The 16,264-nt window shown below is 40.6% G+C and overlaps 2 protein-coding genes across 6 annotated transcripts in view; one reads left to right on the forward strand and one right to left on the reverse strand.

Annotated features, from left to right (window-relative positions):
- LOC104663792 (cytidine monophosphate-N-acetylneuraminic acid hydroxylase) overlaps nt 1–16,264 on the reverse strand; it is a 366,736-nt gene that overhangs the window by 278,128 nt on the left and 72,344 nt on the right. For both annotated transcript variants that reach the window (XM_030929498.1, XM_030929496.1), the window contains exon 2: nt 5,958–6,091. The gene's annotated coding sequence lies outside the window, so the exon portion shown is untranslated. The remainder of the gene's footprint in view (nt 1–5,957; nt 6,092–16,264) is intronic.
- Nucleotides 1–16,264, forward strand: part of CARMIL1 (capping protein regulator and myosin 1 linker 1) — a 344,245-nt gene that overhangs the window by 86,141 nt on the left and 241,840 nt on the right. The window lies entirely within an intron of this gene.

A 16,264-nucleotide genomic window follows, 5' to 3' on the forward strand; every position in this document is an offset into this window, starting at 1 on the left:
TCTTCTCTTGTCTTTCTTTTTTTGAGACAGGGTCTCACTCTGTTGCCCAGGCTGGACCGTAGTAGCAATATCATGGTTCAGCACAGCCTTGACCTCCTGGGCTCAAGCGATCCTCCCTCCTCAGCCTCCAATGTAGCTAGCTATGACCACAGGCATGCACTACCATGCCTGTGATTAACAACAACAAAAAAAAATTGTAGAGATGGGGTCTCACTATGTTGCCTAGGCTGGGCTTGAACTCCTGGGCTCAAGTGACCCTCCTGCCTGGCCTCCCAAAATGTTGGCATTACAGGCATGAGCCACCATGCCCTGCCGCTTTTTAGATTTCATAGGTTTTACACACATTCTTCTTGTTTGTGTGTGTACATTTAGTTCTGTACAATTTTTCACATGTGAAAATTTGTGTGACCACCACTGCAGTTAAGATACAGAACAGTTCCATCACAAGGATCCCAAATGGTATGCCTTTATAACCATAGCCAACTCTCTCCTTCTCTATAATTTTGTCATTTTAAGTAGTCTCTATAAATGGAACTATACGACATGTAACCTTTTGAGATTGGCTTTTTAGCATCCTAGCTGCTTTTAATCCACTATTGCCAATTTTTAAAGCAATCCTATATGAATTTTTTTCTTTTTTTTTTTTTTTTTGAGACAGAGTTTCTTGTCACCCAGGCTGGAGTACAGTGGCGCGATCTTGGCTCACTGCAACTTCTGCCTCCTGGGTTCAAACGATTCTCCTGCCTCAGCTTCCCCAGTACTGGGGTTACAAGTGCCTGCCACCACGCCCAGCTAATTTTTGTATTTTTAGTAGAGATGGGATTTCGCCATGTTGGCCAGGCTGGTCTGAACTCCTGACCTCAGGTGATCCACCCGCCTTGGCCTCCCAAAGTGCTGGGATGAATTCTTTTTAGTAGATGAGGAAGGGAAACCCCGGAAGAGTACAGTGTCATGACCAAGGCTATACTGCTAGTGGACCAGGAAGTGAGGAAGGGGCCCAAGCACCTCTGATTCTCAGCCTTGACTCGTTTCACTCAGCCTTGGCCTTTCTCTATCCTGATTCCCAGTATTCACATTCTGTTTCTGCCAACACAGTTCTCCTTTTCTCTTCCTCTGTACTCAAAATAAAGTCTCTTTTGTTTTTTATAAATCTTAAATTTTAAAAAAGACGCTTGGATTGCATTATTATTTTGGAAGTGCAGAGATTGGATATTTTTTCCATCCAGCTCTATTTTGGTCTTGTTACCATTTTCAGTGTTTTCTGTGCTGAGTTCCTTCACCACCTTGATGCTGCCACAAATGATGAGGATGGTTGTAGGGTAGAGAGTAAAGGTAGAGATTCTTGCACATCATTTCTTGAATCCATGTATAGGCATCTTTGGCTTGCAGCCCATCTGAGTGCTGTATTCAGCCTACTAGCTTTGGTTGCTCTGGTGCTAAACATATTCCCAGCGCCTCTGGGACTTAACTCACTACAGATAAGAAGCTGTCAGTGCACTGAGGGATAGTGGGAAAGCAAAATGCATACATTTCTATTTATCACAGTAGTGCCAGATGCTGTATATTTAAGAAAAAACTTCCAATATTGGAGAAGAATTACCCCCCATCTACCCCACTTTTTTTAAAACAGGGTCTGGCTCTGTCACCCAGATCACTGCAACCTTAACTTCCCAGGCTCAAGTGATTCTCCTGCCTCAACCTCCTGAGTAGCTGGGACTATAGGCATGTGCCACTGCACCTGCCTCATTTTCTTTTTTAGTAGAGATGGGGTTTTGCCATGTTGCCTAGGATGACCTCAAACTCTTGAGTTCAAGCGATCCGCCTGCCTTGGCCTCCCAGAGTGCTAGGATTACAGGTGTACAGGTGTGAGTCACCGTGCCTGGCCATAAGCCTTTTGAAATCTGTACTTTTGAAATGTATGTGGAATGTAGTATTTAAGAAGATTAGGAAACAGCAAAATGTGTAGATTTTTGTTGATCATTGAACTGCCTAGACATTATCTTCTTTCAGTGTCCATTTAGTATGTATGTATTATGTATTTAGAGACAGTGTCTTGCTCTGTTGCTCAGGCAACAGTGGCACTATCACAGCTCACTGAAACCTCAAACTCCTGGGTTCAAGCAGTCCTCCCATTTCAGCCTCCCAAATAGCTAGGATTACAAATCTGTACTACCATGCCTGGCTAAATTAAAAAAAAAAAAAAAAAAAATTGTAGAGATGTGGTCTCACTGTGTTGCCCAGGCTGATCTTAAACTCCTAGCCTCAAGCAGTCCTTTCATCTTGGCCTCTCAAAGTGCTGGGATTACAGGCATGAGCCACCATGCCTGGCCTTTCAGTGTCTTTGAACTAGCTGTTCCCTCTGCCTGGAAAACTTTCCTAAGATTTCCATGCAGTTTAGGGCACTTCCTCACCTTCTTCAGATCTCTATACAGTATTACCTTTTTTCTGTGTCTGTACCTGACATTTAAAATTGTAACACCTCACCCTCACACCATTTTGCTTTATTTTTCTCCATCACACTTTGATCAGCTTTGAACATGCCCCATGTCTTCGTTATGTGTCTATGCATTGTTTTCTCTTTCCTAGAATGTAAACCTCCTGAAGGCAGGGATTTTTGCCTGTTTTGCTCCCTGCTGTATATCCAGCCTTTTAGAATAGTGCCTGGTACATACTAGATCTCATCATGCATTATACAAATAAATGAAAGTTTTCAAGATTAAAGATTTGTTTGAATTAAGTTAACCAACAGCACCCTCTTACAGGACACAAGAGAATAATCATGTCTGCCCCTGGTAAGATGCTCATTTAAAAATGGTTGTGTCAGTTTAATATAAGTGTGTTCTTTTCTTGCCTACTTAAAATGTATTTCTCAGTATGACTTTTCCTTTGGAAAATGATTGACTTTGGGGGAGCTCTTTCAGAGGTAAAGGAAGTTAGCTAGCAGATCTAGGTAACTGAACCTTGCATACTATTCTAGAAATGTTTATACTTCTGCCAAATTGACGCATCAGTTCAGTGTTTGCATAACCACCTGTGTAATTACTCATAGTAGCATTCCAGTATGCATTTGCTGAACTATACTCTTCAATTTTGCAATAAAAGTATTTTCACATGTTGGCTGCTACTGTGAAAATTGGTTTCTCTCAAATGTTTGGAAAAGCTTGTGCTGCAGTTTTGATGTGGGGGTGTGGTCTAGTGCTGCATAACATTTGCTTTTTTGGTGGAAGGGGGATCCGCGATGTAAACTTTTGGTTTCAGTTTCTCTCTTTGGAGCTGTTTTTGTTAGTGCTAAGAATACTGAGGGTATCCCTATATATGCTGGTTAAAAAACAAACAAAGCAATGTTGTCATTGACAACGTTTGGTCGAGTGGGATGTAAGCTGTTGAGTGGGGTGAAGACCTGGTCTTTGGGGCTGATTTGGGGTTTGGGAGTGGTTTGGAGGGAGGCTGCCATTGAGGAGCAAGAAGTGGGGGTTGCTGCTGTGTCTGGAAGGACCTCCTAGGGGAGAGCTAGCAAACCAACACCACCAGTGCCCCCAGAACACTCAGCTGTGTGTGGTGTGGCTGTGTGTGCCCTTACTGGTACTCAGTCCTGTTAAGGCTTGAAGAGGAAGGTAAGGAGGGTAAGACTTGGAGAGGGAAAAGTTAAGGAGGGAGAATGTTAATACAGTAAGGAAGTAATTCATATGTTGGGACAGGTTCCCGTGTGTGAACACTTGACTTCCAAACAGCCCACACTTGGCTTCATTATCTACAGACCATCTCTCCTGTGCTGCATTCAGACTCTTCCCCCAAACCCTGACGGAGCCTCATTCTGTCGCCTAGGCTGGAGTGCAGTGGCGCCATCTCAGCTCACTGCAACTTCTGCCTCCCAGGTTCAAGTGATTCTCCTGCCTCAGTCTCCCGAGTAGCTGGGATTACAGGCACACACCACCACGCCTGCCTGATTTTTGTATTTTTAGTAGAGATAAGTTTCACCATGCTGACCAGGCTGGTCACAAACTCCTGACCTCAAGTGATCCACCTGCCTTGACCTCCCAAAGTGTTGGGATTACAGGTGTGAGCCACCGCACCCCGCCACATTCAGACCTTTCCATGTCAGCTGAACTGTCAGTAAAATTCTGAGCACAACTCTGGGAGAAATTCAGAGTTCAAGTCAGTTGGTATGCCAGAAGCAGAGAATCCTGATCCTTACTGGAGTTGACTAGGACACTTTCTCTTTATTAGTTAAAGGTGTGGCTAAATTTAAATAACTAATAGAGGTCAGACACGACTTGTTTAGTTTCTGAGAGTAGTTGTTAGCTGTCCTTTTCCCAAGGGAAATAAACTAAGCTGAATTACTTAAATCACACTTTTTCCATTTCTTAAAATGATTTCCATTTCCCTGCCCTAGGAAAAGTAGGTGGCTGCAGAAAGGTTGTGACAGAATTATAAAGCTATTGGGGTTAAATTAGCCCAATACATCACTCTTACAGCACATTGAACAGACAGCTAACACCTCCTAATAAGCACCAGCTGCATACAGATCAATGTTTCCAAGTGAAATCAAAGACATGCTTTCAATTTAGGGAGACAAAACAGACATTACTCCGGAATCTCATAGAACCCCAGATGATTATGATATAACCAATAACGTAAGACCCACCTGATTGGCAGTTCTGTGAATCTCCCTAAAATCTCTCCTAAAATGGTTAAGTCCTGTACTCTTTACTCTGGAGTCCTCTGTCTACCTTTCAGAAATGGTTGAAATATCTAGATGTGGAATTAATGAGATTTTACATGTCTACACTCTTGCTTTATGTATTTTAATGTGATAAATGGCTTCACGTATGTATATTCTTCCTTGTCCCAGACTCATGTTTTTTGACTAAAATGTCTAATTGGTCAAAATATGTTGTATTGATCAATATGTTATACAGAATGATATACTTATTGATTTACTGTAAAGAATTTCAATGGAGTAACTGTGTTAGGAGGGTTCGTTTTTGCTATTTTAGCAAGGAAAATTTGCCAGTTATTTTGGCTGAATTTAAAACTCCTTACATGATTAGGTCACATGTCTATTTCTACTACAATAGAGGAATATAAGTAACTAAGTTTATCCAAACTTTTAGGAGTCTCCTTTCAGGCTCAAATTAGTTAGTCTGGTGTCTATACAGGGCCTTTGTTAAAGGCTGGATTTAAATATTGGGTGGATCTGTCTTGGATCCTGTTCTAGGGAATGCTTCTTGGAAGTCCCAGACAGGGAACTCATCATAACCTGGTTTTACCCCTTAGCATGGCCTTGTGCCATCGACACCATTAGAGCAAGGCTCAGTGTCTCGAGCTTTAGTTTTATTCTCAACCCATTGATCGCTCTTGCAGTCAGCTTAACAGTTGAATGCAATGCTGTATTTTGATTTTTTTTTTTAAGCTAGTCCAGAAATTACCACAGCTGCTTCTTGGTTAATCAGATGTTTAAGACTCCCGTTTCCACATTGCTTGGCTGCTACATTTTTATAACACCACAGCTGTCTGGGTCTAGCTTGTGCCCCTCGCCCCCCTTACCCCTTTCCATCTGCCACCGCTCACCACTTCCTCACTTGCTATGTATTGAGGTGGCAAATTCCCAAGTAAACTGCTGACTTTCCTCCTCTGCAGGAAGGCTGGGCCTTTGGTTCACAGTAGCCTCTTTCACCAGAACTCTTGTAGGCTAGGAACCAACCCTGGAGTACTGCTGCTCTCAGAAGTGCCCACATTTGCCTCTGGAGCTTGCTTTGTATGTTTGGGTATTGAATTTTCCCCTTGACTTGGAAACTTTTGCAAAGAAACTGAAAGGTGCTTTCAGATTAAGCAGCTGTGACTCCCCCTCCCAGCCACTCTCCTTGTTTTTAAAGCTCAAAGTCTTACTTGAAGTGAGGAGAGAAGGTAGGTAGGCTGCAGTCCAGATTTTCCTGTTTGTGAATGATGTTGCTTACCTTGGTTGATTCCTTTTCCTAATGACGGTGCTTCTAGTCTTGGCCTTTTGCCATGTGTGTACCATCCACTGGGAGCTGTTTTCCCTTGTCCTTTAAAGCGTATCCGACTCTATCTCCAGTGCTCTTCTAGCAAGCTGTTACAGTAAGCATAAAAACAAGCGCATTAAACTAGGAATAAAATGCCAAGTTTCTATCTCCTTGCCAACCTCATTAGAAAACAGTGATAAAGTATGTATGCATATAATTACAGTAATTAAACATTTGAAACCAGCTCAATAGGGAACCTTCTTAACGCTTTTATGAGTGTGATATTTTCATTTCAGAACTGGACTCTGGGTGGCTTCTGTTTTATTCAAGACCTTCATCTTTATGGGGGTAGGAGGGGGAAGCTGTTCCTTTTGACCACAGCACCAAGCTTCTGCAAGAGTAGCTTTATTACACATGTATTAGCAGGGAGCAGAGCAACCTTTCCATCACTGTGTTTATTTTTGAGGGTGTGTAGCCAGTTGTCAAATATAAAGACATGAATGGCCTGGCTAGTAAAGAAGACATGTGGAAAATAATCGTAAACTGCCTGCCATGATGTGCTTGCTCTTAGGAGCAAAGGACGGGAATATTTTGTCTTTTGTACTGCCCCGATGGAGTCATACAGCCCCTGCATTTGTGTGGGATGATAGAATAGCACTATGGGGTTTGTCTGCCTCGTAACTCTTCCACCCTGAGAGCTGTTCTCTCTTAGGAAGTGGAAAGTCTAAAGGACCAACTGTAGGTTGAACCAGGAGTTTTATTTACTAAATAGATTTTTTTTTTAGTTGAGATATATATATATATATATATATATGTGTGTATATATATCTATATCTATCTGTGTGTGTAAAATTTCAATAGCTTTTGAGGTACAAATGGTTTTTGGTTACATGGACAAATTGTATAGTGGTGAAGTCTGAGCTTTTAGTGCACCCATCATCTGTGTATATTGGACCCAATATGTAGTTTTTTTGTCCCTTATCTCTCTCCTCCCCTCCCCTCTTCTGAGTCACCAAAGTTTGTTAAACGACTCTATAAGCTTTTGTGTACCCATAGTTTAGCTCCCACTTATAAGTGAGAACATATGGTATTTGGTTTTCCGTTCCTGAATTACTTCACGTAGAATAATGGCCTCCAGCTCCATCCAAATTGCTGTGAAAGATATTTCATTCTGTTTTATGTCTGAGTAGTATTCCATAGTGTATATAGACCACATTTTCTTTATCCACTCATCAGTTGATGGGCACTTAGGTTGGTTCTGTATCTTTGCAATTACAAATGATGCTATGATGTGTGCACGTGTCTTTTTGATAGAATGACCTCTTTTCCTTTTAGTAGATGCCCAGTAGTGGGATTGCTGGGTGGAATGGTATATTTACTTTCAATTCTTTAAGGAATCTTCATGCTGTTTTCCATAGAGGCTGTACTAACTTACACTCCCACCAGCAGTGTATAAGTAAGTGTTCCCTTTCTACCACATCCATGCCAGCATCTATTGTATTTTAACTTTTTAGTAATGGCCATTCTGGCTGGGTGGTATCTTGTTGTGGTTTTAATTTGCATTTCCCTGATGATCAGTGATGTTGAACATTGTTTCATATATTTGTTGGCTATTTGTATATCTTCTTTTGAGAAATGTCTATTCATGTCATTTGCCCACTTTTTGATGGGATTATTTGTTTTTTTTTTCTTGCTAATTTATTTGAGTTATTTGTAGATTGTGGATATTAGTTCTTTGTCAGATGCATAGTTTGCAAATATTTTCTCCTACTCTGTGGGTTGTCTGTTTACTGTGATGATGATTTGCTGTGCAGAAGCTTTTTCGTTTAATTAGTTTCTATTTATTTATTTTTGTTTTTGTTGCATTTGCTTTTGGGGTCTTAGTCATAAATTCTTTACCTAGACCAGTGTCCAAAAGTTCTTCCTAGGTTGTCTACTCTAATTTTTATGGTTTCAGCTCTTAGATGTAAGTCTTTGGTCCATCTTGAGTTGATTTTTGTATATGGTGAGAGATAGGGATCCAGTTTCATTCTTATACGTGTGGCTATCCAGTTTTTTCAGCACCATTTATTGAATAGGGAGTTCTTTCTCCAATTTATGTTTTTGTGTACTTTGTTGAAGATCAATTGTGGTTGTAAGTATTTGGTTTTATTACTGTGTTCTCTATTCTGTTGCATTGGCATATGTATTTATTTTTATACCAATGCCATGCTGTTTTGGTAACTATAACCTTGTAGTATAACTTGAAGTTAGGTAATGTGATGCCTTCATGTTTGTTCTTTTTGCTTAGGATTGCTTTGGCTATTTGGGTTCTTTTTGGTTCCATATGAATTATTTTTTTCCAATTCTGTGAAAAATGATGTTGGTATTTTGATAGAAGTTGCATTGAATCTCTAGATTGCTTTGGGCAGTATGGCCATTTTCATGAAACTGATTCTTCCAATTCATGAGCATGCGATATTTTTTCCATTTGTTTGTATTATCTTTGATTTCCTTCAGCAGTGTTTTGTCGTTCTCCTTGAAGAGATTTTTCACCTCCTTGGTTAAGTGTATTTCTAGGTAACTTATTTTATTTTATTTTTGCTGCTATTATAAAAGGGATTGAGTTCTTGATTTGATTCTCAGTTTGATTGTTGTTGGTGTGTGGCAGTGCTACTGATTTGTGTACATTGATTTTGTAACCTGAGACTTCAGTGAGTTCATTTATCAAATCTAGGAGTCTTTTGGAGGAGTCTTTAGGGTTTTCTAGGTATACAGTCATACTACTGGCAAACAGAGATAGTGTAACTTACTCTTTTCCAATTTGGATGCCCTTTATTTTTTTCTCTTGCCTGATTGCTCTGACTAGGGCTTCTAGTGCTATGTTGAATAGAAGTGGTGAAAGTGGGCTCCCTTGTCTTGTTCTAGTTCTGAAGGGCAATGGTTTCAACTTTTCCCCTTCAGTATGATGTTGGTTGTGGATTTGTCATATATGGCTTTTATCATTTTGAAGTATATTCCTTCTATCCCTAGTTTGTTGAGAATTTTTATCATAAAGAGATGCTGGATTTTACCGAATGCTTTTTCTGCATCTATTGAGAAGATCGATAGGTTTTTGTTTTTTTTAAATTCTGTTTATATGATGTTTCACATTTATTGACTTGCATTTGTTAAACCATCCTTACATCCTGGATGAAACCCACTTGAGCATGGTGAATTATCTTTTTGATGTGCTGTTGGATTCAGTTTGTTAGTATTTTGTTGAGGATTTTACATCTATGTTGATTCAAGGATATTATTCTGTAGTTTTCTTTGTCTTTTTTTTTTTTTTTTTTTTCTGTTATGTCTTTTCCTGGTTTTGGTATCAGGGTGATATTGGTGTCATAGAATGAGTTATAGAGGATGCCCTCTTTCTCAATCTTTTGGAATAGTTTCAGCAGATTGGTACCAATTCTTCTTTGAATGTCTGGTACAATTCAGCTGCGAATCTATGTGGCCTTGCGCTTTTTTTTTTTTTTTTTTTTTTTTTGGCAATTTTAAAATTACTGATTCAATCTTGCTACTTGTTGTTGGTCTGTTCAGGATTTCTATTTCTTCCTGATTCAAGCTAGGAGGATTGTATGTTTCCAGAAATTTGTCCATTTCCTCTAGATTTTCTAGTTTGTTTGCATGGAGGTGTTCGTAGTAGTCTCGAATGATCTTTTACGTTTCTGTTGGTTATAATGTGTCCATTTTCATTTATTTATTTATTTATTTATTTATTTATTTATTTATTTATTTATTTATGACAGTCTCGCTTTATCGCCAGGCTGAAGTGTAGTGGCGCGATCTTGGTTCACTGCAACCTCTGCCTCTCTGGTTCAAACGATTCTCCTGCCTTAGCCTCTGGAGTAGCTGGGATTATAGGCATGTGGCACCACACCTGGCTAATGTTTTTGTATTTGTAGTAGAGACCAGGTTTCACCATGTTGGCCAGAATGGTCTCAATCTCCTGACCTCATGATCCGTCTGCCTCGGCCTCCCGAAATTCTGGGATTACAGGCCTGAGCCACCACGCCCAGCCTCCATTTTTCATTTCTAATTGAACTTACTTGAATCTTTTCCTGGTTAATCTAGCTAATCATCTATTGATTTTGTTTATCTTTTTAAAAAACCAAGTTTTTGTTTCCTTGATCTTTTTAATTTTTTTGTTTGTTTGTTTCAGTTTCATTTAGTTCTGCTCTAATGAGAAACTCTTTGTTATTTCGTTCATTCTGCTAGCTTTGGGTTTGATTTCTTCATGTTTCTCTAGCTCCTTGAGGTATGAGGTTAGGTTGTCAGTTTGTGATCTTTCATACTTTTTGATGTAGGCAATAAACTTAACTCACAGCATTGCTCTTGCTGTATTCCAGAGTTTTTGATGATGTGTCACTGTTATTCATTTTGAAATATTTCTTAATATCCATCTTGATGTCATTGTTCACCTAAAAGTCATTCAGGAGTAGGTTGTTTAATTTCTGTGTATTTGTATAGTTTTGGGAATTCCTTTTGGAGATGATTTCTGGTTTTTCCATTGTGGTCTGAGAAGGTACTTGGTATGATTTTGATTTTTTAAAATGTATCGAGACTTGTTTTGTGGCCTGTCATATGGTGTGTCTTGGAGAATGGTCCATGTTCTAATGAGAAGAATGTATATTTTGCAGTTCTTGGGTGGGATATTCTGTGAATATATTAGGTCCATTTGTTCTAGAGTATAGTTTAAGCTTGGTATTTCTTAGTTGACTTTCTTCCTTGATGATCTATGTAGTGCTGTCAGTGGAGTATGGAAGCCACTATTATTATGTTGCTGTCTATTTCTTTTCTTAGGTCCAGTAGTAATTGTTTTATGAATCTGGAGTTCCAGACTTAGATGCATATATATCTAGAATTGTAATATCATCTTGTTTGATTGATCCTTTTATTACTATATAATGGCATATTTTGTCTTTTTTTACTGTTGTTTTAAAGTCTGTTTTATCTGATGGAAGAATAGCTTTTCCTGCTCACTTCTGATTCTCATTTACATGAAATATCTTTTTCTACCTCTTTACCTGGAGTCTATAAGAGTCTTTTCATGTTAGTTGATTCTGTTGAAGACAGCAGATATTTGATTTGTGACTTTTTATCCATTCTGCCAAAGTATATCTTTTAATGGAATATTTAGTCTTGAGATGCAAGGCATTGTTCAGTTATCGTGTTGTTACATAGGTACTTGGTTTTCTTCATTGTATTATGGTTTGATATGTCCTATATATTTTATGCTTTCGAGAGGTTCTATTTTGGTGCATATCAACCTTTTGATTCAAGATTAGCATTTTTTGTAGGGCTGGTCTGGTAATGACACATTCCCTCAGCATTTGCTTCTCTGAAAAAGACTCCATTTGTAAAACTTAGTCTTGCTGGATAAAAAATTCGTGACTGACAGTTACTCTGTTTGAGGATGCTAAAGATAGGACTCCAGTCCCTTCTGGCTTGTATGGTTTCTGCAGAGAAGTCTGCTGTTAGTCTGGTATGTTTTCACCTGTAGGTTGCCTGATACTTTTGTCTCATTACTCTTAGAATTCTTTCCTTCATGTTTACTTTAGATAGCCTGATGACTGTATGCCTTGATGATGTCCTTTTAGCTGTGAATCTCGCAGGAATTATTTATGCTTCTTACATTTGGTTACCTAAATCTCTAGCAAGGCCAGGGAAATTTTTCTCGCTTATTTTCTCCAATAAGTTTCCCAAACTTTTTGCTTTCTCTTCTCCCTCAGTAACACCATTGATTCTAAGGCTTGACTGTTCTACATAATCTCATATTTCTTGGAGACTTTGTTAATTTCTTTTAATTCTTTTTTCTTTATTTTTGTCTGGGTTAATTTGAAAGGCTTATCTTCAAGCTCTGAAATTCTTTTTTCTACTTGTTCTAGTCTAGCGTTAAAACTTTCCATTATATTCTGCAATTTCCTAAGTGTATCTTTAATTTCCAGAAGTTCTGATTGGTTTTTCTTCAGAATATCTAGCTCTTTAGAAAATTTTTTGTTCATACCGTGAATTGTTTTTCCAATTTCTTTATGCTCTTTCTTGTATTTCCTTGAATAGCTTTAATAATCCACCTTTTGAATTCTTTATCTGGTATTTCAAAGATTTCATCTTGGTTTGGATCCATTGCAGAAGATCTAGTGTGATCTTTTGGGGTTGTTATAGAACCCTGTTTTGTCATATTGCCAGAATTATTATTATTATTTTTTGAGATGGAGTTTTGTTCTTGTTGCCCAGGCTGGAGTGCAATGGCACGATCTTGGCTCACTGCAACCTCTGCTTCCTGGGTTCAAGGGGTTCTCTTGCCTCAGCCTTGCGAGTAGCTGGGCTTACGGTGCCCACCACCATGCCCAGCTAATTTTTGTATTTTTAATAGAGACGGGGTTTCACCATGTTGGCCAGACTGATCTCGAAGTTCCTACCTCAGGTGATCCGTCTGCCTCAACCTCCCAAAGTGCTGGGATTACAGGCATGAGCCACTGCACCTGGCTGCCAGTATTATTTTTCTAGTTCCTTCTAATTTGGGTAGGCTATTCTAATTATTCTTGAATTTATTTTTGATTTGACTTAAAAAAATTTTTTCCCCCTTGAGGATGTGACTTTAATGTTTATAGTTTATTATAGCCTAATTCAGCTCTTGGTGGTTTCAGGGGTGAAGACTTTGTATGAGTTCCTTGGTTATAGAGAGTCTTTGTATGATAGCTTTCTCAGATGCAGGTTGTAGTAGCATAGTGCTTGGTTTGTGAGCAGGTTCATTGTCTCCTGTGGGGTTGGAATTGCAGAGGTCTCTTAAAGCTGATCTCATTCCCCAGTGGTGTGCATGTTTTAATTAATTTATTTTTTTCAGCAGTATTTTATTTACTGAGTTGAACAGCTTAGGCGTCAGGCCAGTAGGAGAGATGTCCATGGGTAAAAATCAGCTGTGGCTAAAGCAGGTTGGTAAATGCAATACTCAGTGGTGGGCAGAGGTCTCAGCCTTGATAGAAGCAGCTGGGGCAGCTCTCAGTGAAATGCACTGAGGTCTTTTCAAGGGAAAGGGAAGAACCCACCTCAGCTTGCCTACTAGACTAGCAGGAAAGTGATCCACCTTCCAATTACACTCCTGACCCAGAGTTCCAGCTATTCAGATCAGGCACCTCTTTTCATCTGTAGGAATGTTGATGTTCATCAAAGAAAGGATTGTACCCCTCGTGCAAGCTTGAACCTAGGGGACATTCTTTCTATGTGGATGCAGCCACCCTGAAGTATCCCAGAAAGAATGTCTACAGGTACATCCATGCTGAGCTCCCATGGGGGAAGCCTCAGCTATGTCGATGGTGGATGAAGGGGAGAAGAAATCGCCTTTTCTAAGACCCTTCATGAGCACCAGGGCTGACTGGCTGTTGGGGTAGAGCCACAGACGTTTTCTGCTGAGCCAAGCACTGCAGCTGTGCCTCTGCTAAAAGCAACTTCCTAGAAATGGAAAGTTCTGGGACTCAAGGCCTGCCATCTTGATTCTTTTGTTTCATGGAGTGCTCCCTTGATGTCATGCATTTCTTCTTCCCTTAGGAGTAGAAGTCCCTGAAGTCCAGACTACTGTGAATGAAACTCTTATCTAGGTCTAGCTGCCTAGTGGAGCTGCTACACTCCAGGGTGGTGCTGGGGGATGTCTCCAAGGGATCCAGTGATGTGGATCCTCAAGTATCCCAGCAGTGGGTACCAGCACCAGTTCTGATGGGGATGGCAGGGGAGTGCTGTGAGATTCCTTGGTTATGAAAAGCCTTAGTGTGTTGGTTTTCTCAAATACTGGTTGTAGTAGTAGATGAACTGGTCACATGGACAGACTAAGGATCTATTGATTAGCCAGGGTGTTGCAGGCAATGTTGATTGCTGAGGTCACACGTGAGTTTTCTTCTTCCTGCATGCTGTGTTCTTCTGCCTGAAGATGCTATAATGGCCTATGTCAGTTGGACTCCAACCAGAAGGTGGTGCTTGCAAAACAGCACCAGCTGTGGTAGTGGTAGGATTTGTGCTTGCCTTATGTACCCAGGGGAGGTACTCTGGTGTCTCAGGCAATTGGTGGGGCCATAGAGCTCCCAAAAGTTTCTGTTCTACAAAGAACAAGCTAACAGGGTAGGATTGAGGGGCAAAGCCAAACTGGGGCTGGGTCAGGCAAGTCTGTGCTCTAGCTCTCCATATGCGGGCAAAAGCAGCGGTCCTAGTGAGGATCAGAGGGCAGTTCTCTGGCTGCTGGGGTATATTCAAAGGAAAAGCACAGCTGCTTCTGCTGCACTGAAGAGTCTGCATGGAGAGTGGGGAGTAGCAGGTAGCAGCAAGCCCTACCCAGCTTTCATGCACTTGGCAAGGCAGGTCTCACAACCACAGTGTACCACTAGCAGCAGCTAGCTGGGTTCCAGACAGTTGGCACCCAGAACTGAAAACTGCCCCAGGCCATTAGCCTTTGCATGGCCTTCAGGCCACATTTCTCTTGGTCTCCCCAAACAGCAGGGGCACCCAACCCCTGTGCTGTCTTATGGCTGCAGCACACTTCCCACTTGCCCCTCAGTTCTGCCCAAGGGAGCTTGTTCCCACTCATATCGTGAATCTCAGTTGAGCTTCTCTCAACCTGTGATTGCTGGCTGAGTTAGCTGGCTGACTTCCACAAGGTCCCCAGTGAGGTAGGATCAGCAGTGGCTTCCCTCTGTCCTTGCTGGAGACTGGGAGTGCACTGAAAGCATGTCCAGTGCTACTCCTTCTCATATACTCCCCATGGCTCACTGAATCAGCTTTAGTGCTGGGTAGGGTTGAGGGCTTCCCTTGTGGCCTGGATAGCCAGATTCCCCAGTAGGAGTGTATATCCTAGAGGCAGTTTATCCTCCTCTCACACTCTGGGGACTTAGAGATTTCCATCTGCCTCATAGTAAGTTCCTGTGCTTCTTCCTGAAAAAAAAATTCACAGTGTGAATCTCTCCACACTATTTTGTCGTTCCAAGTGGTAGAGGCATTCTCACAGTGCCTCCAATCTACTATCTTGGGGGTAAAAAAAAAAAAAAAAAAGCAGGTTTTATTGGGTACCTTTGGGGTGAGAGTTAGTGTACAATTTAGGAACGTTATTCTTGGAACCAGACAGACCTTGGTCAGACTCCTAGCTCAGCCATTTTCTGGTTGTATGGCCTACAGCAAATTTAAAACTTTAAGTCTCAGTTTCTTCATCTGTAAAACTAAAATAACACATACGCATAAGATTATTTTGAGACTTAAATAAGATAATGCATACAAAGCATTTAGCACAAAGTTTGACTCAGTAGGTGCTGTTTGGTGTTCGTGCCATTATTAGCTTTTGTATTAAAGAGCTATATATTGTCCTGTCTTCTAGGAGCTTACAGTCCAGTAGGGCCGTAAGATACATATTGAGGAAAGAAAGAGGGAATGTCAGCCTGCTGTGATGTGTTGGGAGAGGCTTTCTTGAGGAGTTGGGATTGGGGCCACTGTGTTGTACAATGCCAGGGAACACCATTTACATCATCTTTGAGAATGGGTCCCTCTGGAATAGCACAGTTGCACTGCTTGGAATTTTGAGTGTGACCATGAAGGATGTGTAGAATTTGGGTAGATGGAAGAAGGAGGGGTTTGGGTTTGGGCTTGGTAGGAATAAGCAAGATTCTTTCAGAGGATGATGAGACCTCTCAGCTGGCCAGAGAACTTTCTACATTAAGCAGAGGTAGTCAGGCTGTGTGTCTTGAGGTGGCTCCAGGGCTTTGCTTCTTTCTGATCACTGAAAGGTGGATGGAATGAACCTTCTGGTGAAATGGGTACAGGTCAGGGTGAAATGCCTTTGATCTCTTCACGTTGTCTTCCTTGAGTCTCCTCAGGGCTGGGATTGCTATATTTCCAAAAGGGCACCTTTTTGCCTGGTTTCTGCCACTTTTAAGCCTGGTTAAGTAAACCAAAAGGCTCACTTGCTTTTTCTGCTGTTTCTTTTTCTTTAACATTACTCGAAACTCATCTTGTTAAATATCACATTTACTCAATATGTGGAGTGATCAAGATGTTGTATGTGTGACCCTGTACCCTGCTTCTACTTTGTATAGCCTTACATTTCTTTTGAACTTCTTTATGCACTTTTTTCTTTCCTTTTCTTACCTCTGTGGAATTTATTCTGCCCTTTAAGGACTCTCAAAGGCATAGCAGATCATGGCATAAATTAGGTGGCAAGAAAGGATTTTCTGTATCATTAGGCTTTTGTTCTTTTAAAGCTGTGTCTTTGGTATATTTTAATT

Source organism: Rhinopithecus roxellana, chromosome 4, assembly GCF_007565055.1.
Source record: "Rhinopithecus roxellana isolate Shanxi Qingling chromosome 4, ASM756505v1, whole genome shotgun sequence".
NCBI classification, from domain to species: Eukaryota; Metazoa; Chordata; class Mammalia; order Primates; family Cercopithecidae; genus Rhinopithecus; species Rhinopithecus roxellana.